This window comes from Culex quinquefasciatus, chromosome 2 (assembly GCF_015732765.1).
Source record: "Culex quinquefasciatus strain JHB chromosome 2, VPISU_Cqui_1.0_pri_paternal, whole genome shotgun sequence".
NCBI classification, from domain to species: Eukaryota; Metazoa; Arthropoda; class Insecta; order Diptera; family Culicidae; genus Culex; species Culex quinquefasciatus.
In genome coordinates this window covers 85,882,307-85,902,821 of record NC_051862.1, presented here as the reverse complement: position 1 = coordinate 85,902,821, position 20,515 = coordinate 85,882,307, and the positions used below count along the sequence as shown (strand labels likewise).

The 20,515-nt window shown below is 35.4% G+C and overlaps 1 protein-coding gene across 50 annotated transcripts in view; it reads right to left on the bottom strand.

Annotated features, from left to right (window-relative positions):
* The window catches only part of LOC6037737 (Down syndrome cell adhesion molecule-like protein Dscam2), a 106,696-nt gene that overhangs the window by 71,279 nt on the left and 14,902 nt on the right, over positions 1–20,515 (bottom strand). The window lies entirely within an intron of this gene.

The window sequence follows — 20,515 nt, the reverse complement described above, 5'->3', positions numbered from 1 at the left end:
TGACGAGACTGACGAGTGCGACGCGTAAAGTGTTGAAATTAACCATTGCACGATCCGACGCTGCTGGTAGTCCCGGGAGGGTGCTGGTACAAACGGAGCGCTTCCCTTGTATGTAAATTAAGCCGGCATAAACAGTCACATAAACATTCCAGTTTTTTTTGGTTCTTCCTCTCATGTGTATTCTCGTTTTTCATACTAGGGTAGAGGTATGTTGTTACAAATATGTTCTAAATTTGGAACATGAAAAAAAAAAATAAAAATTCTCTTTTTGTTTTCCATGGTCATTTCCAACTATCCAAAATTTGTTGCCATCAATTATTTTGTATTTATTATTCCCTTGTACTTTGTAAGGTCCTTCCCTATGATCAAAGAAGCTCTTTTGCGTAATTGGCTTGTCCATACAAGTTTCCATACAAGATGCGAAATAAATATCCTACAATCTGTTTATAGATAACAGAATTTCTGATCAATAAAATAAATAAATACAAGAGAATTTGTAAAGGAAACACAATTTTTCTTTACTTATTGTGGTTGTAGTCTAACGTATTTTTTTACCAACGCCAACCATCGTCAACACTGCCAAAAAAATGCACTTGATGGCTGTTGTCTTTTTGCGCAAAACGTTTTTTGTGTTAAATCGTGAAATAAAAAAAGGGGTTTTGGGTGTTCCTATCATTTCTAAATAGTCTTTACCTATAGAGCAATTCTCTACGAAATCGGTCTTTTTTCTTTAATTTTAATTTTTGTATTTTTTAATCCGACTGAAACTTTTTTGGTGCCTTCCGTATGCCCTAAGAAGCCATTTTGCATCATTAGTTTGTCCATATAATTTTCGATACAAATTTGGGATGGGGTGATTGGTCATTATAATTAAATAATGGCATCAGTAGTGCGGTGCCTGTGTGGACGCTCAGTCCTGTTTTTTCGTGTTATTTTCCGTCTCTTTTGTGTCGCTGGTCGTGTGCATGGGGTGATTGGTCATTATAATTAAATAATGGCATCAGTAGTGCGGTGCCTGTGTGGACGCTCAGTCCTGTTTTTTCGTGTTATTTTCCGTCTCTTTTGTGTCGCTGTTCGAGTGCATGGGGTGATTGGTCATTATAATTAAATAATTGCATCAGTAGTGCGGTGCCTGTGTGGACGCGCAGTCCTGTTTTTTCGTGTTATTTTCCGTCTCTTTTGTGTCGCTGTTCGAGTGCATGGGGTGATTGGTCATTATAATTAAATAATGGCATCAGTAGTGCGGTGCTTGTGGGACGCGCAGTCCTGTTTTTTCGTGTTATTTTCCGTCTCTTTTGTGTCGCTGGTCGTGTGCATGGGGTGATTGGTCATTATAATTAAATAATGGCATCAGTAGTGCGGTGCCTGTGTGGACGCTCAGTCCTGTTTTTTCGTGTTATTTTCCGTCTCTTTTGTGTCGCTGTTCGAGTGCATGGGGTGATTGGTCATTATAATTAAATAATTGCATCAGTAGTGCGGTGCCTGTGTGGACGCGCAGTCCTGTTTTTTCGTGTTATTTTCCGTCTCTTTTGTGTCGCTGTTCGAGTGCATGGGGTGATTGGTCATTATAATTAAATAATTGCATCAGTAGTGCGGTGCCTGTGTGGACGCGCAGTCCTGTTTTTTCGTGTTATTTTCCGTCTCTTTTGTGTCGCTGTTCGAGTACATGGGGTGATTGGTCATTATAATTAAACAATGGCATCAGTAGTGCGGTGCTTGTGGGACGCGCAGTCCTGTTTTTTCGTGTTATTTTCCATCTCTTTTGTGTCGCTGGTCGTGTGCATGGGGTGATTGGTCATTATAATTAAATAATTGCATCAGTAGTGCGGTGCCTGTGTGGACGCGCAGTCCTGTTTTTTCGTGTTATTTTCCGTCTCTTTTGTGTCGCTGTTCGAGTGCATGGGGTGATTGGTCATTATAATTAAATAATTGCATCAGTAGTGCGGTGCCTGTGTGGACGCGCAGTCCTGTTTTTTCGTGTTATTTTCCATCTCTTTTGTGTCGCTGGTCGTGTGCATGGGGTGATTGGTCATTATAATTAAACAATGGCATCAGTAGTGCGGTGCTTGTGGGACGCGCAGTCCTGTTTTTTCGTGTTATTTTCCGTCTCTTTTGTGTCGCTGTTCGAGTGCATGGGATGATTGGTCATTATAATTAAATAATGGCATCAGTAGTGCGGTGCCTGTGGGGACGCGAAATCCTGTTTTTTGTGTTATTTTCCATCTCTTTTGTGTCGCTGTTCGAGTGCAGAGTGCATAATTGGCAAAGGGAGTGCGTGGTCGTAAAAAATATTCGGAGTGAAAAGTGATTTTTTTTTGTGTGCCTTTTGTTTCGCATTTTTATCGTGTATTGTGTGCTGCAAGGAGAAGATTACCCTCTGAAAATGCAGCGTCATCAGTGCATAATTGGCAAAGGGAGCGCGTGGTCGTAAAAAATATGCGGAGTGAAAAGTGATTTCTTTTGTGATTTTCAAAGCCCTTCCTATATTATCGTTGATCGGAAGGCACGGCGTCGGGTGGATTGTGTTTAAATTTTTCGAATAAGGTTTAATTTTTTTTTGCGGTGAAAAAGCCAATTCTATATAATGAACGAAAGACGCACTGACAATTTAGATCGTTGAGTTAATAGTGGAGCAAAATTACTGTGCGTGAGTGACTTTGTGTATTAACCAGAAAGACCTTCCCATAGCATCGTTGCTCGGAAGGCTCGCCGACGGGTCTGTTATGAAAGTCCTCCCCATAGCGTCGTAGCTCGGGAGGCATCGAAAAGCCAATACCTTATCCTACTAACCCAAAAAAAAATAATCACGTGATGCTTGAAGGAGATGCTGTGGATTCAACGGTCTCAAGCGGTATCAACAAGTATATAGCGAAAAACTATGTGCTTGATGAGTCTGCAACTTCAACTATCGGACTAACATTCCTCCCTTTGTTGAACTGCAGGCTTCTTGGGAGGGCGCCGGTATTGACTAATAAAGTCGGGGTCTTCAGGGGTTAAACAGTGAACGGATGGTTGGCTCCCACTGATCATTTTTGATTCATTGTTTAACTTCAGCTGATCTGTCAATAACGGAGTAGCAGCTCATTGGCAGTCAACCATGCTCATGCTCATGCTCATGCTCATAATTTTCGATACAAATTTGGCAGATGGCCATACAAAACTGATGGATGAAAATTCAAAAATCTGTATCTTTTGAAGGAATTTTTTGATCGATTTGGTGTCTTCGGCAAAGTTGCAGGTATGGATATGGACTACACTGAAAAAAAAAACACAAAAATTTTTTTGGTGATTTTTTTTTTAGCTATTTGTCCTAAAACTTGATTTGCAAAAATACACTATTTAATTTTTTTTTATTTTTTGATAAGTTTTAGAAGACATAAAATGCCAACTTTTCAGAAATTTTCTGGTTGTGCAAAAAATCTTTGAGCGAGTTATGAATTTTTTAATCAATCGAAAAATTGGTCGCAAAAATTTTTCAACTTCATTTTTCGATGTAAAATCAAATTTGCAATCAAAAAGTACTTTAGTGAAATTTTTATAAAGTATTCAGATTAAATCCATTTTCAGTTGACTTTTATAATTAATAGTCGCAGTTTTTCATTTTTTAAAATAAGTGCACATGTTTGCCCACTTTTGAAAAAAAATTTTTTGAATTGCTGAGAAAATTCTCTATATTTTTCATTTTTGAACTTTGTTGATACGACCCTTAGTTGCTGAGATATTGCCATGCAAAGGTTTAAAAACAGGAAAATTTATGTTTTCTAAGTCTCACCCAAACAACACACCATTTTCTAATGTCGATATCTCAGCAACTAATGGTCCGATTTACAATGTTAAAACATGAAACAATCGTGAAATTTTCCGATCTCTTAAAAAAAAAATTTCATAATTTTTAAACCAAGACTTACATTTTAAAAGGCTGTAATATTGAATGTTTGGCCCTTTTGAAATGTTAATCTTGATTTAAAAATTTTGAAAATATTTTTTTCGAAAAGATCGGAAAATTTCACGGATGTCTCATTTTTTTACATTGAAAATCGGACCATTAGTTGCTGAGATATCGACTTTATAAAATGGTGGGTTGTTTGGGTGAGACTTAGAAAACATCAATTTTCCTGTTTTTGAGACCTTTGCATGGGCGTTATCCATAAAGTATGTCACGCTCTAGGGGGGAGGGGGGGTCTGAGCAAGTGTGACATTGCATGTTATAAATATCCAGGTTTTTAAGCGAAGATGGCGTTCGAATGGTGAACGCCCGAAATGTCAAAATCGCGCAGTAGCACCAACATTAGAAAAAAAATGTGGCTGTCATGCCATGGCACACTTCTTCCGTAATGTTGGTACCACTGCGTGATTTTGACATTTCGGGCGTTCACCATTCGAACGCCATCTTCGCTTAAAAACCTCGATAGGAAAAGCGTGACAAAGGGGGGAGGGGGGTAAATTTTGGTTGATTTTAGCGTGACGTTCTTTATGGATGAAGCCATGGCAATATCTCAGCAACTAAGGGTCGTATCAACAAAGTTCAAAAATGAAAAATATAGAGAATTTTCTCAGCTTTTCAAAAATATTTTTTTCAAAAGTGGGCAAACATATGCACTAATTTAAAAAAAATGAAAAACTGCGACTATTTTCAAAAAGTCACCTGAAAATGGATTTAACTTAAAAACGGTGCACTTTATCAAAAATTCACTGAAGTACTTTTTGATTGCAAATTTGATTTTACATCGAAAAATGAAGTTGAAAAATTTTAGCGACCGCTGAGCTGAACCAGCCTCCGGCTGTTAGCTCATTAATAAAGATAAATAATAATAATTTTGGCGACCAATTTTTCGATTTTTTTAAAAAATCAGTATTGATTAAAAAAATCATAACTCGGTCAAAGATTTTTTGCACAACCTGGAGTTTTAGTGACAAAAAGTTAAATAAAAAATCAAAAAAAAAATTTACCTTGCATCATTTTTTTCAGTGTAGTCCATATTAGAGAGCCTATATGGAGAGGCGAAATGTCACTCTCAGGGCTCCAATCGAACTGTCAAATCGGGGTTCCAATCGAGCAACAAGATCATGCAAGAACAAGGTCGGAATCAATTTAAAATAATTTTGACAAAAAAACGAGACTTATAACAATCACAAGTATTGTAAAACTGTTGTTGATAACAATCTGGTAGTTTTTGTTATGTTTATGCTTGTTCGGTACAAGAAAAGTGCCAGCACCAAAGAAAAACTACAAGTTTTCCAACCTTAAATTTGAATGACCTTGGTTGTTTGAAATTTCTCCCAGAACATTTCATTTCCCTATGTAGGTCCCTAGTCCATATCCATACCTTCATCTTTGCCGAAGACACCAAAACGATCAAAAAATTCCTTCAAAATATACAGATTTTAGAATTTTCATCCATCATTTTTGTATGGCCAGCTGCAAATTTGTATGGAAAATTATATGGACAAACTAATGATGCAAAATGGCTTCTTTGGGCATATCGAAGACACCAAAAAAGTTTCAGACGGATTAAAAAATACAAAAAAAAATCGAATGACCGAAATCTGAGAGAACTGCTCTATACTTAAAACTTTGCAGATGACACAATCCATAGGCGAACTCATATGCAAAATGGCTTTTTTTGGTCATACACAAGACCCCTACAAAGAACATAAAAAAACAACAACAAAAACGGAAAAGTGCTGTTTTTTGAGAGAATTTGTCATTTGTGATAAATCAAGTAATTGATTTGATGCACCATTTTTTTTATGTTCTTCTGTTTAGAGTCCATCAATAAACCACGTGGACACTTTAAGGGAACTAGGGGGTGGTTGGCGATTGCCCACGCTCCATTATAAAAAGAAAAAGATTTCATGTGTTTAAACAATTGAACACATCGGGGGCCTTGATTGTTTTCAAAAAAGATGTCCACGTGGTTTATGGATGGCCCCACAAAACTAAGCTCGAATCTAGGTGCGTTTTGAATTAAAAAACACTTTAGAAATTTTGAATCTATATTATGACACTCTACCCTATTTATTCACAACTCTCCCTTATGCAGAAAGAACAGTGCAGATGCCCACGAGAGACCAATTAAGCATACGGGTGCTGAAGCATGAAATATAGGAAGTGCTTATGTGCGTTTATTTAGATTTGCATTTCACTGCTCGGTAGACGACTTGAATGTATAATATTGGCGAAATCCTCGGAACATGAAATGCAAATGTTGTATGTGACTGTTTAGTAATAGAAACGGAGTTTTTTTGGTTTTATGAAGATTGGTGTTTTTTTCAGATTTAATACCTTACACTGGCTTACAGTCTATTCACTCTTAAACTAAATCAATGCAATAAAATTCTTGACGTAACACTATTAACTGCTAAAAAGTAAATAAATAACACCATTCTCCAGAATTACCCTTCTAGACTCGTTCAATGTTTGTGCATATGCGGGACCTGTATAAAGTTTCGACAAAAAAGCGACCACCATCGTATTATTAAAACACAATCTCTCTATCACACAACAACTCTTGGTGCGCAGTGTAGCGTATTACACACTAAAAAATTGTGAATATTACACCTGACGTAATCATAAACTCAACCGACATAAAAAGAACGTATCGTATTATTTAACCTAATTTTACATCTGATAAAACGTAATCGTGACCAGAATCGTCTAAATTGAAATATTGTGATTTTACATTGACCACTCTGGTTGATTTGATGTAATATTCAGTCTTATATGATGCACATAGTTGGAGCGTCAAAAGAAATGTAATTTTACAGCAAATGAAACACAATTTTAGAGACTGACAGCTCTCACAATCATCGATCGCAGCAGGCTTTGTCAAACGTCAGCCATCTTTCAACAGTTTAGCTTGCCGAGCAAAGTGCAAAACTGATTGTTTGTGTGTCGTCGTTTTGCGCGCCCCAAAAATGAAGGCAAAGGAAAACGTTGCCGGATGAATCACGGTGAAGATTCCGGAACCAATTCCGCTGGCCTTATCGCAGGTGGTCAACAAGGTAAGCCGTTTTAGAAAGTGCAACTGAGAAAATTACTGAAAAATGTGTTTCGTGTTTATTTTCTTTGCCAGGTTTGATTACATCGTCGGTCATCATCCAGCCAAATCCAGAGTTGAAGGGTTTAATTGCAAGTAAGAGGCTGCGGTTAAAGGTTGCCTACAAAACGAGCCATGGCCACACTGATCCAGCTGAACCATGTAACCCGCTCCGTCTCTAGTGCTTCGTTCGAACAATTCAAGGCCACCAATTCCTGCCAGTTTGTGTTTTCCTGGGACGGGAACAAAAGGACAGTGAACAGCGAATATTTTAAGTTATTAGTGTTAATAGTTCAGTGCAGGTTATCATGGTGAAGAAAACTTTCAATTTATTGTGAAATAAAAAAAAATACAAACTATGAATCGGACTCTTTTCATTTCTAACCTCAAAATCACTGGTCAGGCAGCCGCAGCCCAATCAAATTACATCAATTCCAAGATTACATCATCTGATATTCCGTTAATGTAAAATTCAATGCACGAAAGAGTGTCAGAAAACGGGCGGGTAATTTTCAAATTTGATGTAATTTTCCGTCAAATGTTACGCTCCAGTTATGTGCATCAAATATGACTGAAAATTACACGATAATTTTTAAGTGTGTATAAACGAAACAACCTTCTTATGACAGAACACAACAACAGGTTTGTTTATAAACAAACACCACCAACCGGCCTAGGCCGGCGATCATCGTTGCAGGCAGTGGGCAGCAGCAGCAGAGTAGGTGGGATTTGTTGAATGGGTGAACCGGAATTGCATCCAACACATCATATGGAGCATCGGCAAACAACGGCGTGTTAGATAGTTGGCCCGGTTTCGAAACATCCACGCAATAAAAAGACATGACAAGTTGGGAGACTTGACTGGAATTTGTAGGAGAGATTTGCTGTTATTGATACCCAAGTATATATTTTTAACAACTTTTTTTTTCAAACATCTCAATTTCGATATCACGATTTACGAGTATAAAGTTCACAACCCGAATTAACACCTCAAATCCACTACTCGTATGGTACACAAAACACAAGCAAAACGTGCAGACGTAAAATTTTCTCGAGCGCACGTGGGCAGACGACTCTATGTAGTACACAACACGAGGAGCAACCGCCAGTCAGCCGGTCGTCGCGACGCCGCCGTATCGTACATTGACCAACAATTCTGCCTTCGCGCCCCCACAAACATAAACCGCATGAATGAAGCAGAGCTGTGTTTGTGTGCGAGAGCAGCGCCGTAGTAGTGATAGTCGTGGAAAGTGGCCCACTTGTTGCCACTCGGGATCAGTTGGTTTTCACGAAGTGTGTCACGATTCGTCCTTGTTCATCTGTTTCCCAGTTGGCATGGTGACGACGGGGGTTTGTTGTTATGAGATGAACCCTCGTTTGGGTGGTTCATTCGTGAACTGATAACAATGTTCACTGCGTTTTCTCTAGTCGGGAATTCACTGTGTTTCTCGGGTCTCTTAAATTATTTAAGATTTTATTGCGAATATTGACTTCACATATATGTGCATCATCAAGATGTTTTGTAAACATTTTTTTTGTTAAAAATCATGACTAGACTGATTCTTAGCGAAGCTAAACCAAAATGTCACTTTTTTCAATTTTCAATGTGATTTTTAAATGAAAGATTTAATTTTTATTATGATTCAATAATTGCAATGAGCTTTAAATGCGTTTTCATACCTCAAAAGCCAAAAAAATTGTAAGCTATTCTTTGCTAAATTAATTTGAACGAAGCGTTTCGAGCTCAGGTCAAGATTTGAATAATTATGTCCACACAAAATCTTGGATTGCCTACTTTTAAATGTGTTGTGTAACAGATGTGGGTTAGAAAGGAATTGGAAACATTATAGGTATTTTTTTAAAGACAAGAAAAATAAAACTCGAACTGAAACAAATACCAGCAACGATTGCAAAATCTTCTGCAAATCATTTGTCAAACTGACAACATTAAGCAGATATTAGACTACGACAAACAAACAAACAAACAAACTTTTTGACAGTTTGGCAGTTTTCCTGCTTTGTTTGTTTGCCTGCATTTGTTTGCAGAAACGTCAGCCTTAGAGAATGACGACTTTCGAGATTTTAAATTTCTCGGGAATCATGAGCTGAATTTTGCAATTTACCTGGAATTCCCGGGACTCGGGAGTTTTAGCCTTTTCAGCAAAATTATTGATTTGTTGACAAAAATTAAAGGGTCATTCTTCGCCAACTCACACAACAGATGCCCCTCTTCGATTTTCGTGAAAGTTTGCTCTAAGAAGTAATATTGGTCCCTGATCACGAATTCGAGGTCCATTTTTCGATATCTTAACAATGCTTTAAATATTTGATTTGCAAGATCGGGATTTTAGCTATAAGACAAATAAGGATTCTAAGCAACATCTGATTTTTTTTTTTTTATTAAATTTTGCATTGGAATTTCCTTTAGTAAATCATTCAGACAAGATATTTTTGATCGTCCAACCACAATCCGATTTCTCAGCTCAAATAATTTGAAAGTTGGTTTTTCGTGCTCAACTGTTAATTAAATCAAAGGAATAATTACAGTTACAAGGAAAACTGAACTGAATATAACCAATTGCCAATATTACAAGGTGTATTTTTTCGAGACCTCAAAAATAAAAAATTCGGTATGTCTGATATTTGACACCGTGAAAGAAGGGCTCTTTCCCGATATTTTGCGGGGTTTACTGAAATATTTCGTCGGGGGGTCCAGAGGAACTTTTTTTTTTTGAAGATAATTTTTCGATTTTATGGGATATTTGTTTAAAAAAGTCAAAGAAAATCGGTGCATTCATGTTGATATCACTCGAATTTCTTATTAATATGGGTCATTCCACCTGAAGTGTGCAAGAAAAAATGCAAATTTGAAAATTACCATCTCTGATTCTGCTCAAATTTGGCAGAGCTGTTGAGACTATCAAAACATGCAAAATCCCGAATTTCATCCAAATTGGACCACCCCCTCCATTTTTGTACCCTCCCAAAAAATCGACTTTTAGGAGATTTTTGAGCGAAACCCCTATCTTCAAACGACGATAACTTAGGAACCACACATCTTAGAGGGGTCGGGTCAATCGGCAGAAAACCGAACGGAAAAATAAATGGCCGAATGTTAAATGGCAGAAAAGGTCAAATGGCCGAATATATTATGGCAGAAAAGGTCAATCGGCAGAAATGGTCAATGAGCAGAAAATTAAGAAGCCGAATAATCAAAAGGCAGAAAAATTAAAAGGCAGAAAAATTGAAAAGCAGAAAAGTTAAATGGCAGAATGTTAATAAGCAGAAAAATTAAATAGCAGAAAATTAATTAGCAGAAAATTAAATGGCAGAAAGTTTATCAGCAGAAAAAATAAATAGCAGAAAATTAAATGGCAGAAAATTAAACAGCAGAATAGTTAGTTGGCAGAATAATTAGTTGGCAGAATAGTCAAATGGCAGAACAGTCAAATGGCAGAATAGTCATATGGCAGAATAATTAATTAGCAGAAGAGTTGAATGGCAGAATAGATAAATGGCAGAATGTCAAATGGCAGAATAATAAATTAACACGAGAATTGAATGGCAGAATAGTCAAATGGCAGAATAATTAATTAGCAGAAGAATTTAATGGCAGAATAGTCAAACGGCAGAATAGTCAAATGGCAGAAATCAGACCGAAAAACCCCCTTCAAAGGCAATGGTAAGGGGGGGACTATAAAAAAATAACAGATAATAACAAATAATTGTGCCTGCATTTCTTATAAGAGTTAAAACGTTTACAATTATAGTACTTAGATTTTTCACTAATATATAACATTATTTACCATGGACTTGATTTAATATTAAGAATAAGTATTGTAACTTCAGTGTTTATTCAACATAAACAGTTTATCAAGTTTATCAAACAGTTCATGCAATAAAAGTAATAATTTTTAATAAATTGTACTGTTTAACATTTAGAGTCTTTTCGAATAGGTCCTTTAAACATATGAAACACAATAGCTTATAGGGCTTTTGGTACCCTAGTGTGCGAACGCGTAGTATAGAGTTATCTAAGCCCGATCTCACGCACACTAGCACGCCATTTGTTTTGCTGGTAGGTACAAAATTTAACCACAATCTTTTTCGTGTACGTACACGCAATACATGCGAACATAGATAACTCTATTGGACGTTTTGTGAAATGTACCCAACTTCTATAAACATTTTTAATTATACACGGAAAGGAGTTCCATTTATAATTCAACAATTTAAATTAGCTGGCTTCAAATTGGTGAAACAGTGATTTTTGCCTTCCTCACCTTACTGAGGGAAGCCTATAAAATCACTCGAAATATGATCTTTTTATTTAGACCTCCTAGACCTAGAGATCCTAAATAGGGCGACTGAACGAAGTGAATTTGACGTACCCAAACAGACGCGAGTTTGACGTATCCAAACGAGCATTTGCCTTTACGCCCAGCAAAACTTATCAGAGTTGCTAAGCTCAAAACATACGTTGCCAGATCGATTTAGCAAGCTTAGACCAGTCTCCTTATTTAGGGTCTCTACCTAGACCTACCTTCATTTGTACATATCGACTCAGAATCACCAGCTGAGCAAATGTCTGTGTGTTTGGCTGTATGTAGACATGTGTACCATATCAATATCACTGGAATATCTCGTCACTGGCTGAGCCAATTTTGACCGTATTAGAATCATTCGATTCGTCTTGGGGTCCTAAAAGTCCCTATTGGAATTTATAAGATTTAGTAAAGCACATCAAAAGCTATGCTTAAAAAACTGTTGCATATAAATTTGACTATTTGAAAAAAGGGTGGTTTTTGCATGAAAACCTGCCAAATTATATATTTGAGGAGCGGCCGTGGCTGACTGGTTACGGTGTTCGCTTTGTAAGCGAATGGTCCTGGCTTCGATTCCCATCTGCTCCCAACGAGAAAGTATAGGAAATATAAATCTCGATCTCGATCCCCCGTCCTTTGGATTGGTAAGCAAAAATGCTAACCACTAGGCCATCACGACTTGGTAAGCTACGACTGGAATTAGGAATACACTAAAACCCCCGATTACGCTCAGGCGTTACGCTTTTTGTTAGGTTGATTTCTCGAAAACAGTGTAATGTTTCTACAATCTTTTGAAATCAATTTGTAGATCTGCACAAGACGTATAAATTGCTTTAAAAAGATTGCAAAAATGTTGCGTCGTTTCAGAGAAATCGACGAAATAAAAAGCGTAACGCCTGAGCGTAATCGGGGGTTTTAGTGTACTGTTACTATCAACTATATACACGCTTGTCCATTTGACAAGGGTTCGGAAGTTCTAAATAACGTTTGAACCCGATTGGTGCAAACGTTCTTCAGGGCGGGGCTTGTCGATAAAGCTGAAGTACCTCGCGCTCGGCTAGCCAGCGTAGAAATGGGTCACCGAAGCTCGGCAGAGCTAACACCTTCCAAATACCTATGCGAGTTATTTGCATGTATAGAATGTAGATCTAAAAATATTCATGGAAACAACTCAATTTGTAAGAAGCGGCCGCGTGGTCCCGTTTGGTTGGTTGCACACACACACACAAACCTGCCAAATTATATATTTCTGAAATGACCTTTCTTGTGGATTAAGGATTTCCAAGATCTGACTTACCTATCTAAAATTACAAGCTGTTTAAAAAATGGTCTAAATTTACATAACCTCAAATAGTTGGGTTTGATCGCCATGAAAAAGCCGTGTAGAGGGATGCGATTTTCCTAAAAGGCGGTGTCTGTATAATCTTGACAAAAAGTCTGTAGGTAGTCTGTTTTTTTACTCATCTCTTATTTTTATTAGGATCTCTTAGGTGCTGCGATCATCAAGTTTTATTAAGTAAAATGAAGTTGAATTTAAATTTAATAAGTTAATTTGAGTAAAATTATGTAACATAAATAAATTTAGTTGAAATTAGTTCCTTTTGTATAATTTAATAGAATTTGACGTAATATGGTTAAATTAAGTTGTGTTAAGTTTAATTTAGTTAAATTAAGTTATAGTAAGTTAAATTAAGTTAAATTAAAATAAATTAAAATAAATTAAAATAAATTAAAATAAATTAAGTTAAATTAAGTTTTTTTTTTGTATTTTTGTATTTTTTATGTTTTTTATTTGTCAATAGAATATCTCAACAGAGCCAACAAAGTTCAAAAAGCCTGGAATCTATTTAAACATTCAAATAATTTGCTGGACTACCAAAACCCTTACAAAGAATAGCAAAAACTCTTGTTTAAAAAAACAGCTTTGCAGGCAGCAAAGGATTTTTATTAATGTGATTTCAAAATTACTAACTAAAACAGTCGAAAAATTAGCTAGATGTTCCAAGAAACGTGGCAAGATAAAAAAAAAACAAACTAAATCAGCCAAAAGGCTGGGTGAATAGAGTAAGCTTTGCAGGTAGCAATGGAGGCTTTTGAAATAAAAACTTGTAGAAATAGCAGAAAAAGTAGCTATTCTAACCATAGCACATACCAAGAATAGTGGAAAAGTTAGCTAAACTAGCTAAAAAGATTAAAAATATGTGGATTCGCAACCATCAATGAAAAATTTTGAAAATTATTCCTAAAAAACTAGTTGAAATAGTCTAAAAACTCGCTGGGCTAGCCATAAAGCTCACAAGAATACCTTAAAATCTAGCTAAAATAGCTAACAGACTTTCTGAAAACAAACAGCTTTTGAGACTGACAGCCTTTTTCCAGCTTACAAATTTGTAAAATTTACTAATAATTAAGCTAGATTTACTAAATTTTGGATTAGGATTTTTTATGATTTCTAACTAAAAAAATGTTAATGGTTGAAAAACAGCCAGTTTTTTTTAGGATTTTTAACTAAATTTTAGTAAGATTCACGATAACCTTCTTTCTTTGTAGGTAACTCGGGACTCCAGTAACCAAAGTTCAGTGCACAGAACATTTAGACAAATATAAAATGTTTGTTATTTCCAGTTTTTTAAGGGTCCTCTAAGCTATTGTGTTTCATATGTTTATAGGAGATTTGTATACATTGCGTGCTCTTTTTTTGTTTTTAAATAGGTCCTATAAGCTATTGTGTTTCATATGTTTAAAGGACCTATTCAAAAAGACTCTAAGTGTTAAACAGTACAATTTATTGAAAATTATTACTATTATTGCAAGAACTGTTTGATAAACTTGATAAACTGTTTATGTTGAATAAACACAAGTTACAATACTTATTCTTAATATTAAATCAAGTCCGTGGAAAATAATGTAATATATAAGTGAGAAATCTAAGTGCTATAATTGTAAACGATTTAACTCTTATAAGAAATGCAGGCACAATTATTTGTAATTTTCTGAGATTTTTTTATAGACCCCCCCCTCCCCCCCACACCATTGCCTTTGATGGGTTTTTTTCGGTCTGATTTCTGCCATTAGACTATTCTGCCATTCAATTCTTCTGCTAATTAATTATTCTGCCATTTGACTGTTCTGCCATTCAACTCTCCTGTTAATTTATTATTCTGCCATTTGGCATTCTGCCATTTATCTATTCTGCCATTCAACTCTTCTGCTAATTAATTATTCTGCCATTTGACTATTCTGCCATTTGACTGTTCTGCATTTGACTATTCTGCCAACTAACTATTCTGCCAACTAACTATTCTGCCAACTAACTATTCTGCCGTTCAATTTTCTGCCATTTAATTTTCTGCTATTTATTTTTTCTGCTGATAAACTTTCTACCATTTAATTTTCTGCTAATTAATTTTCTGCTATTTAATTTTTCTGCTTATTAACATTCTGCCATTTAATTTTTCTGCTTTTCAATTTTTCTGCCTTTTGATTTTTCTGCCTTTTGATTATTCGGCTCTTTGACTTATTCTGCCAATTAATTTTCTGCTTTTTAATTTTCTGCTGATTGACCTTTTCCGCCATTTAAAATTCTGCCATTTGACCTATTCTGCTATTTGACCTTTCTGCCATGTGATTTTCGGCCATTTGGCATTCTGCCATTCGGCATTCTGCCGATCGGTTTTCTGCCGATTGACCCGACCCCCATCTTAGAGGGTCGGTCTTCGACTCAATTTTGAAGGAAATTGGACGTAGAATCCATTTCTGTGATCAAAATTTAGATTAAAATATGTTTTCTACCTGTATTGCGCAATTGAAAACTTTAAATAGCCGTATCTCAAAACAGCCCTATTTTTTTTTTAAATTTGACCTCACCATCGTATTCCCCGTCCGATTTTACATAAGAATCACTTTTCGACAGAAAGGAATATTTTTCGTTCCAGAGATATCGAATTTTAAAGTTTTAAGTATTTGAAATTACCTAAATTAGCTACACTCGCCGCCTCTGCTAGAAGCACTAAGTCGTGCTGATTAATAATTTGGGCAGAATCGGAGATGGTAATTTTCAAGTGCTGTTCCGCTTCAGATGGAATGACCCATATGCCTTGGGGACACTTACCAACTATATTTGACCAATATTTGAGCTCCAATAAACAAAAATTCGAACCAAATTTACCAGATTTCTAGCTTTCTTTTTTCCCCAAAATCCAAGCTGGAAACCCCGATACGACCGAAAGTAAATCTTTTCTTTGTACAATTTGTCATGAAATTACAGCAACACATTGTCCGGATACAAATTTGAGCATCAAAAAATGCAAAACATAGATTATTTATTTAATAAGCTGTTTATTACCCAATAGGTTCCGAAAATTATGTTTTCAATCCTCTGCCACATAACACCATTACATTTTTAAACATTTTAGGATCAATCACATTGTAAAAAACAGTTTTCTGAACAAGTTCCATAAAGAAGTATCAGTATTGGTTCAATATAAGCAGAGATATGCCCAATTTCCTGAAATAAATAGTGCCTTTCTCCAAAATTTCTTAATTTAATTACCTTTCACATGATGGGCACTGCCTACTAAGATATTTTTTATGATGATAATATGTTATTAAAACATAAAAATTATAACAAGTTTTGACGAAATTCATGAAAATTATTCTATAGCATTCATTACAAAACTTAGTATGCCGTGCCCATCAAGTGAAAGGTAAATAAATTAAGAAATTTTGGAGAAAGGCACTATTTATTTCAGGAAATTGGGCATATCTCTGCTTATATTGAACCAAAACTGAAACTTTTTTATGGAACTTGCTCAGAAAACTATTTTCTATAATATGATTGATTCTAAAATGTTTTAAAATGTAATGGTGTTATGTGGCAGAGGATTGAAAACATAATTTTCGGAACCTATTGAATAATAAACAGCTTATTAAATAAATAATCTATGTTTTGCATTGTTTAATGCTCAAATTTGTAACCGGACAATGTGTTGCTGTAATTTGACTTTTTTGAACAAATATCCCATATAATCGAAAAAGCATCTTCAAAAAAAAAATTTTGCTCTAGACCCCCGACGAAATATTTCGGTATACCCCGCATAATGTCGGGAAAGAGCCCTTCTTTCACGGTGCCAAATATCAGACATACCGATATTTTTATCATTTGTTTTTTCTAAAAAATACACCGTGATTACGTTCCTAAAAATCATTGAAAATCCCAGAGTTTATCTTAAACATTTCAGGCCTGATGGGTCGTATATGACTAAGCAATCAAAATTTCCAAAACTAGCTTCTAATTTTTTTATGGTCATAAGAATTATTTTCCCATCATAAACTATTTGTTCTTTTTTTTTATTCTGGCCTGAAAGTGTTAAATAACAATTGATATTTGGTGCCTTCCAATTTTGAAATAACATTGGACAAGAGAATTCTATTAATATTAAAGCGATGACTGCTATTTTTTTAGGTAGCCATTGGGCCCCCAACTTTGTGGTTGTGTTATCAATTACAAGTGTTGGGATTTTTACAAGTTTAATTTTACACATTCTTTATTCGCAAAATAAATTTCAACGAATTTATGTTTTTAGTTTTATGTTAGGATTAGTTGTTAAAATATTTTTTTTTCTTTTTTACCCAAATGTATTCTATTCAATGCAAAAATGTAAAACAATTTGAAGTAAATAAATGAATCTGAACAATTAATAATATGCGAGTGCGAGTTTTTTGTTTGTTTGTCATATTCTTATACCTCCGTTACTGAATTTTCAGCAATTTGACATTTCTTTTGCTAAAATTTTAGTACATCAGTGTGGCAAATATCAGATTTTTTCAAATAATGTTATGCTCTGCATAAAAAACTATTGAATTAAACACAGCTTTTTTGTTTTCGAAAGCATAGAGCAATATTGTCAGCCCAGCCAAATTTTTGAGGAAAATTTGGTTTTTGAAAATGTTTGAGATAAATTTGATTTTGGAAAATGTTTCACTAAGTAACATACACTCTAGCATTCTTTTTATTTGATTAAAAATGTCTAAATTGTCTTGCAAAGCTTGTAATTTTCTCTTTTAGTTGGCTCATAAAAGTGCCAACATTCTGATTTTTTTTCAGGTTGCAATTTTGTTTATCAAAATCTATCCTTCCAAACTGCTCAAAGCACGACTGTGACTCGCCATTCATCCCTCAAGGACCCGTTCATTAGCTGCGCATTCTTTCGTTATGCGCAGTAGGAATGAATTTTGCTTTTTAGCGGGAATCTAAAAGGACCCTCCGAAAAACTTTTATCCGCAGGCAAACCACCAACAGCAGCAAAAGAACGCTGACAGCCACCACCACCAAAACTTTCAAATGTGTGCGCGCCCCCCGCATATGAATGGAACTCGTTCGTTGAAGGTCTGGGACGCGACTCTCGGTTGTATATCTACAAATCGAGCGTCCGTTTTTTTTTGTGACTCTAAAGCCGACTATATTCAGTGACCAACGGTTTTACGTGAATTAAGAAACTGTCACATTCGGCCATGAACTTACACTTTTGGTAATGTGTTGATATATAGCAACTGATGTTTTGAGGCCCGCAAAATTACTTTATAGTTAGAGATTTACGTGCTGATTGCTATCGGTTGAAATTTTGCAACACAAAAATACGTTAAATTTAGCCCTACTTTCAAAACCCAAATCCCGCAGAGTATGCGGTTAATCCAAACAATTCCAGCTGATTTTTTGGGGCTGAAACCATAACAAAGATGAAATATAGCCGCGATTCTCGAAATTTCTCCCAATAAGCAATCTTCCCTGGCAAAAAAAAACGCCAGGCCCACGATGATCTACCGCAGAGATAGTTCCCGCGACCATATGTTTACCAAATGGTTCCCGTTTTGCTACATTCAGTCCGCGCGTCAGTGGTTGTGCCTTTAGATCTGGTACAGTAACGTGAAAGATAGACGCGATGACGTTTTTTTTTTGCGTGACATAAGGCGAAATCAGTAGCGACCTACCGACAAACCGACCGTTGGCATTCAAATTCAAATTCTGAACCCAAGCACTAAATTAGTCTCAAGTGAATAAATGGGAATGCAATCAGAACGGTGGGTATTGAGCAGTTCTCTCAGATTTCGGTCATTCGATTTTTTTTTGTATTTTTTAATCCGACTGAAACTTTTTTGGTGCCTTCGGTATGCCCAAAGAAGCCATTTTGCATCATTAATTTGTCCATATAACTTTCCATACAAATTTAGCAAAATCTGTATCTTTTGAAGGAATTTTTTGATCGATTTGGTGTCTTCGGCAAAGTTGTAGGTATGGATATGGACTACACAGAAAAAAATGATACACGGTAAATATTTTTTTAAGTGATTTTTTATTTAACTTTTTGTCACTAAAACTTGGTTTGCAAAAAAACACTATTTTTATGTTTTATTATTGTTTGATATGTTTTAGAGGACATAAAATGCCAACTTTTCAGAAATTTCCAGATTGTGCAAAAAATCTTTGACCGAGTTATGAATTTTTTGATCAATACTGATTTCTTCAAAAAATCGAAAGATTGGTCGCAAAATTTTTTCAACTTCATTTTTGGATGTAAAATCAAATTTGCAATCGAAAAGTACTTTAGTGAAATTTTGATAAATTGCACAGTTTTCAAATTAAATCCATTTTAAGGTAACTTTTTTGAAAATAATCGCAGTTCATTTTTTAAAATTAGTGCACAAAGTGAGCAATCCTTTAAAAAAATATTTTTGAAAAGCTGACAAAAATTCTCTATATTTTGCTTTTTTGAACTTTGTTGATACGACCCTTAGTTGCTGAGATATTGCAATGCAAAGGTTTAAAAACAGGAAAATTGATGTTTTCTAAGTCTCACCCAAACAACCAACCATTTTATAAAGTCGATATCTCAGCAACTAATGGTCCGATTTTCAATGTAAAAATATGAGAAAAAACGAAAACGAAACTATTGGCACTACGCCCCCCGGGGCATGGCCTTCCTCTAACGTGGGATTTCTGCTCCAGCGCCTCTGACGAGACAGGAGAAACCGGGACCGACGTTTTACTTCACCATCCGATAGAAGCTCAGTGGATAAGGCGGGAATCGAACCCGCGTCTCATAGCATCATCGGGATCGGCAGCCGAAGCCGCTACCCCTGCGCCACGAGACCATCCGTGAAATTTTCCGATCTTTTCGAAAAAAATATTTTCAAAATTTTTAAATCGAGATTAACATTTCAAAAGGGCCAAACATTCAATATTACACCCTTTTAAAATGTAAGTCTTGGTTTGAAAATTTTGAAAACATTTTTTTCGAAGAGATCGGAAAATTTCACGATTGTTTCATGTTTTAACATTGTAAATCGGACCATTAGTTGCTGAGATATCGACATTAGAAAGTGGTGTGTTGTTTGGGTGAGACTTAGAAAACATCAATTTTCCTGTTTTTAAACCTTTGCATGGCAATATCTCAGCAACTAAGGGTCGTATCAACAAAGTTCAAAAATGCAAAATATAGAGAATTTTCTCAGCTTTTCAAAAATATTGTTTTCAAAAGTAGGCAAACATGTGCATCGATTTGAAAAAAAAATTAAAAACTGCGACTATTTTGAAAAAAGTCACCCAAAGATGGATCTAACATGGAAACGGTGCAATTTATCAAAATTTCACTAACGCACTTTTTGATTGCAAATTCGATTTTACATCGAAAAATGAAGTTGAAAAATTTTTGCGATCAATATTTCGATTTTTTGAAAAAATCAGTATTGATTCAAAACTTTATAACTCGATCAAAGATTTTTTGCACAACCTGGAAATTTCTGAAAAGTTGGCATTTTATGTTCTCTAAAACATATCAAAAAATAATAAAAAATAAAAATAATGTTTTTTTGCAAATCAAGTTTTAGTGACAAAAAGTTAAATAAAAAATCACTAAAAAAATTTTTTTACCTTGTATCATTTTTTCCAGTGTAGCCCGTGCCCATAACTACAACTTTGCCGAAGACACCAAATCGATCAAAAATTCCTTCAAAAGATACAGATTTTTGAATTTTTACATATCATTTTTGTATGGACAGCTGCCAAATTTGTATGGAAAGTTATATTGACAAAATAATGATGCAAAATGGCTTCTTTGGGCATATTGAAGGCACCAAAAAAGTTTCAGTCGG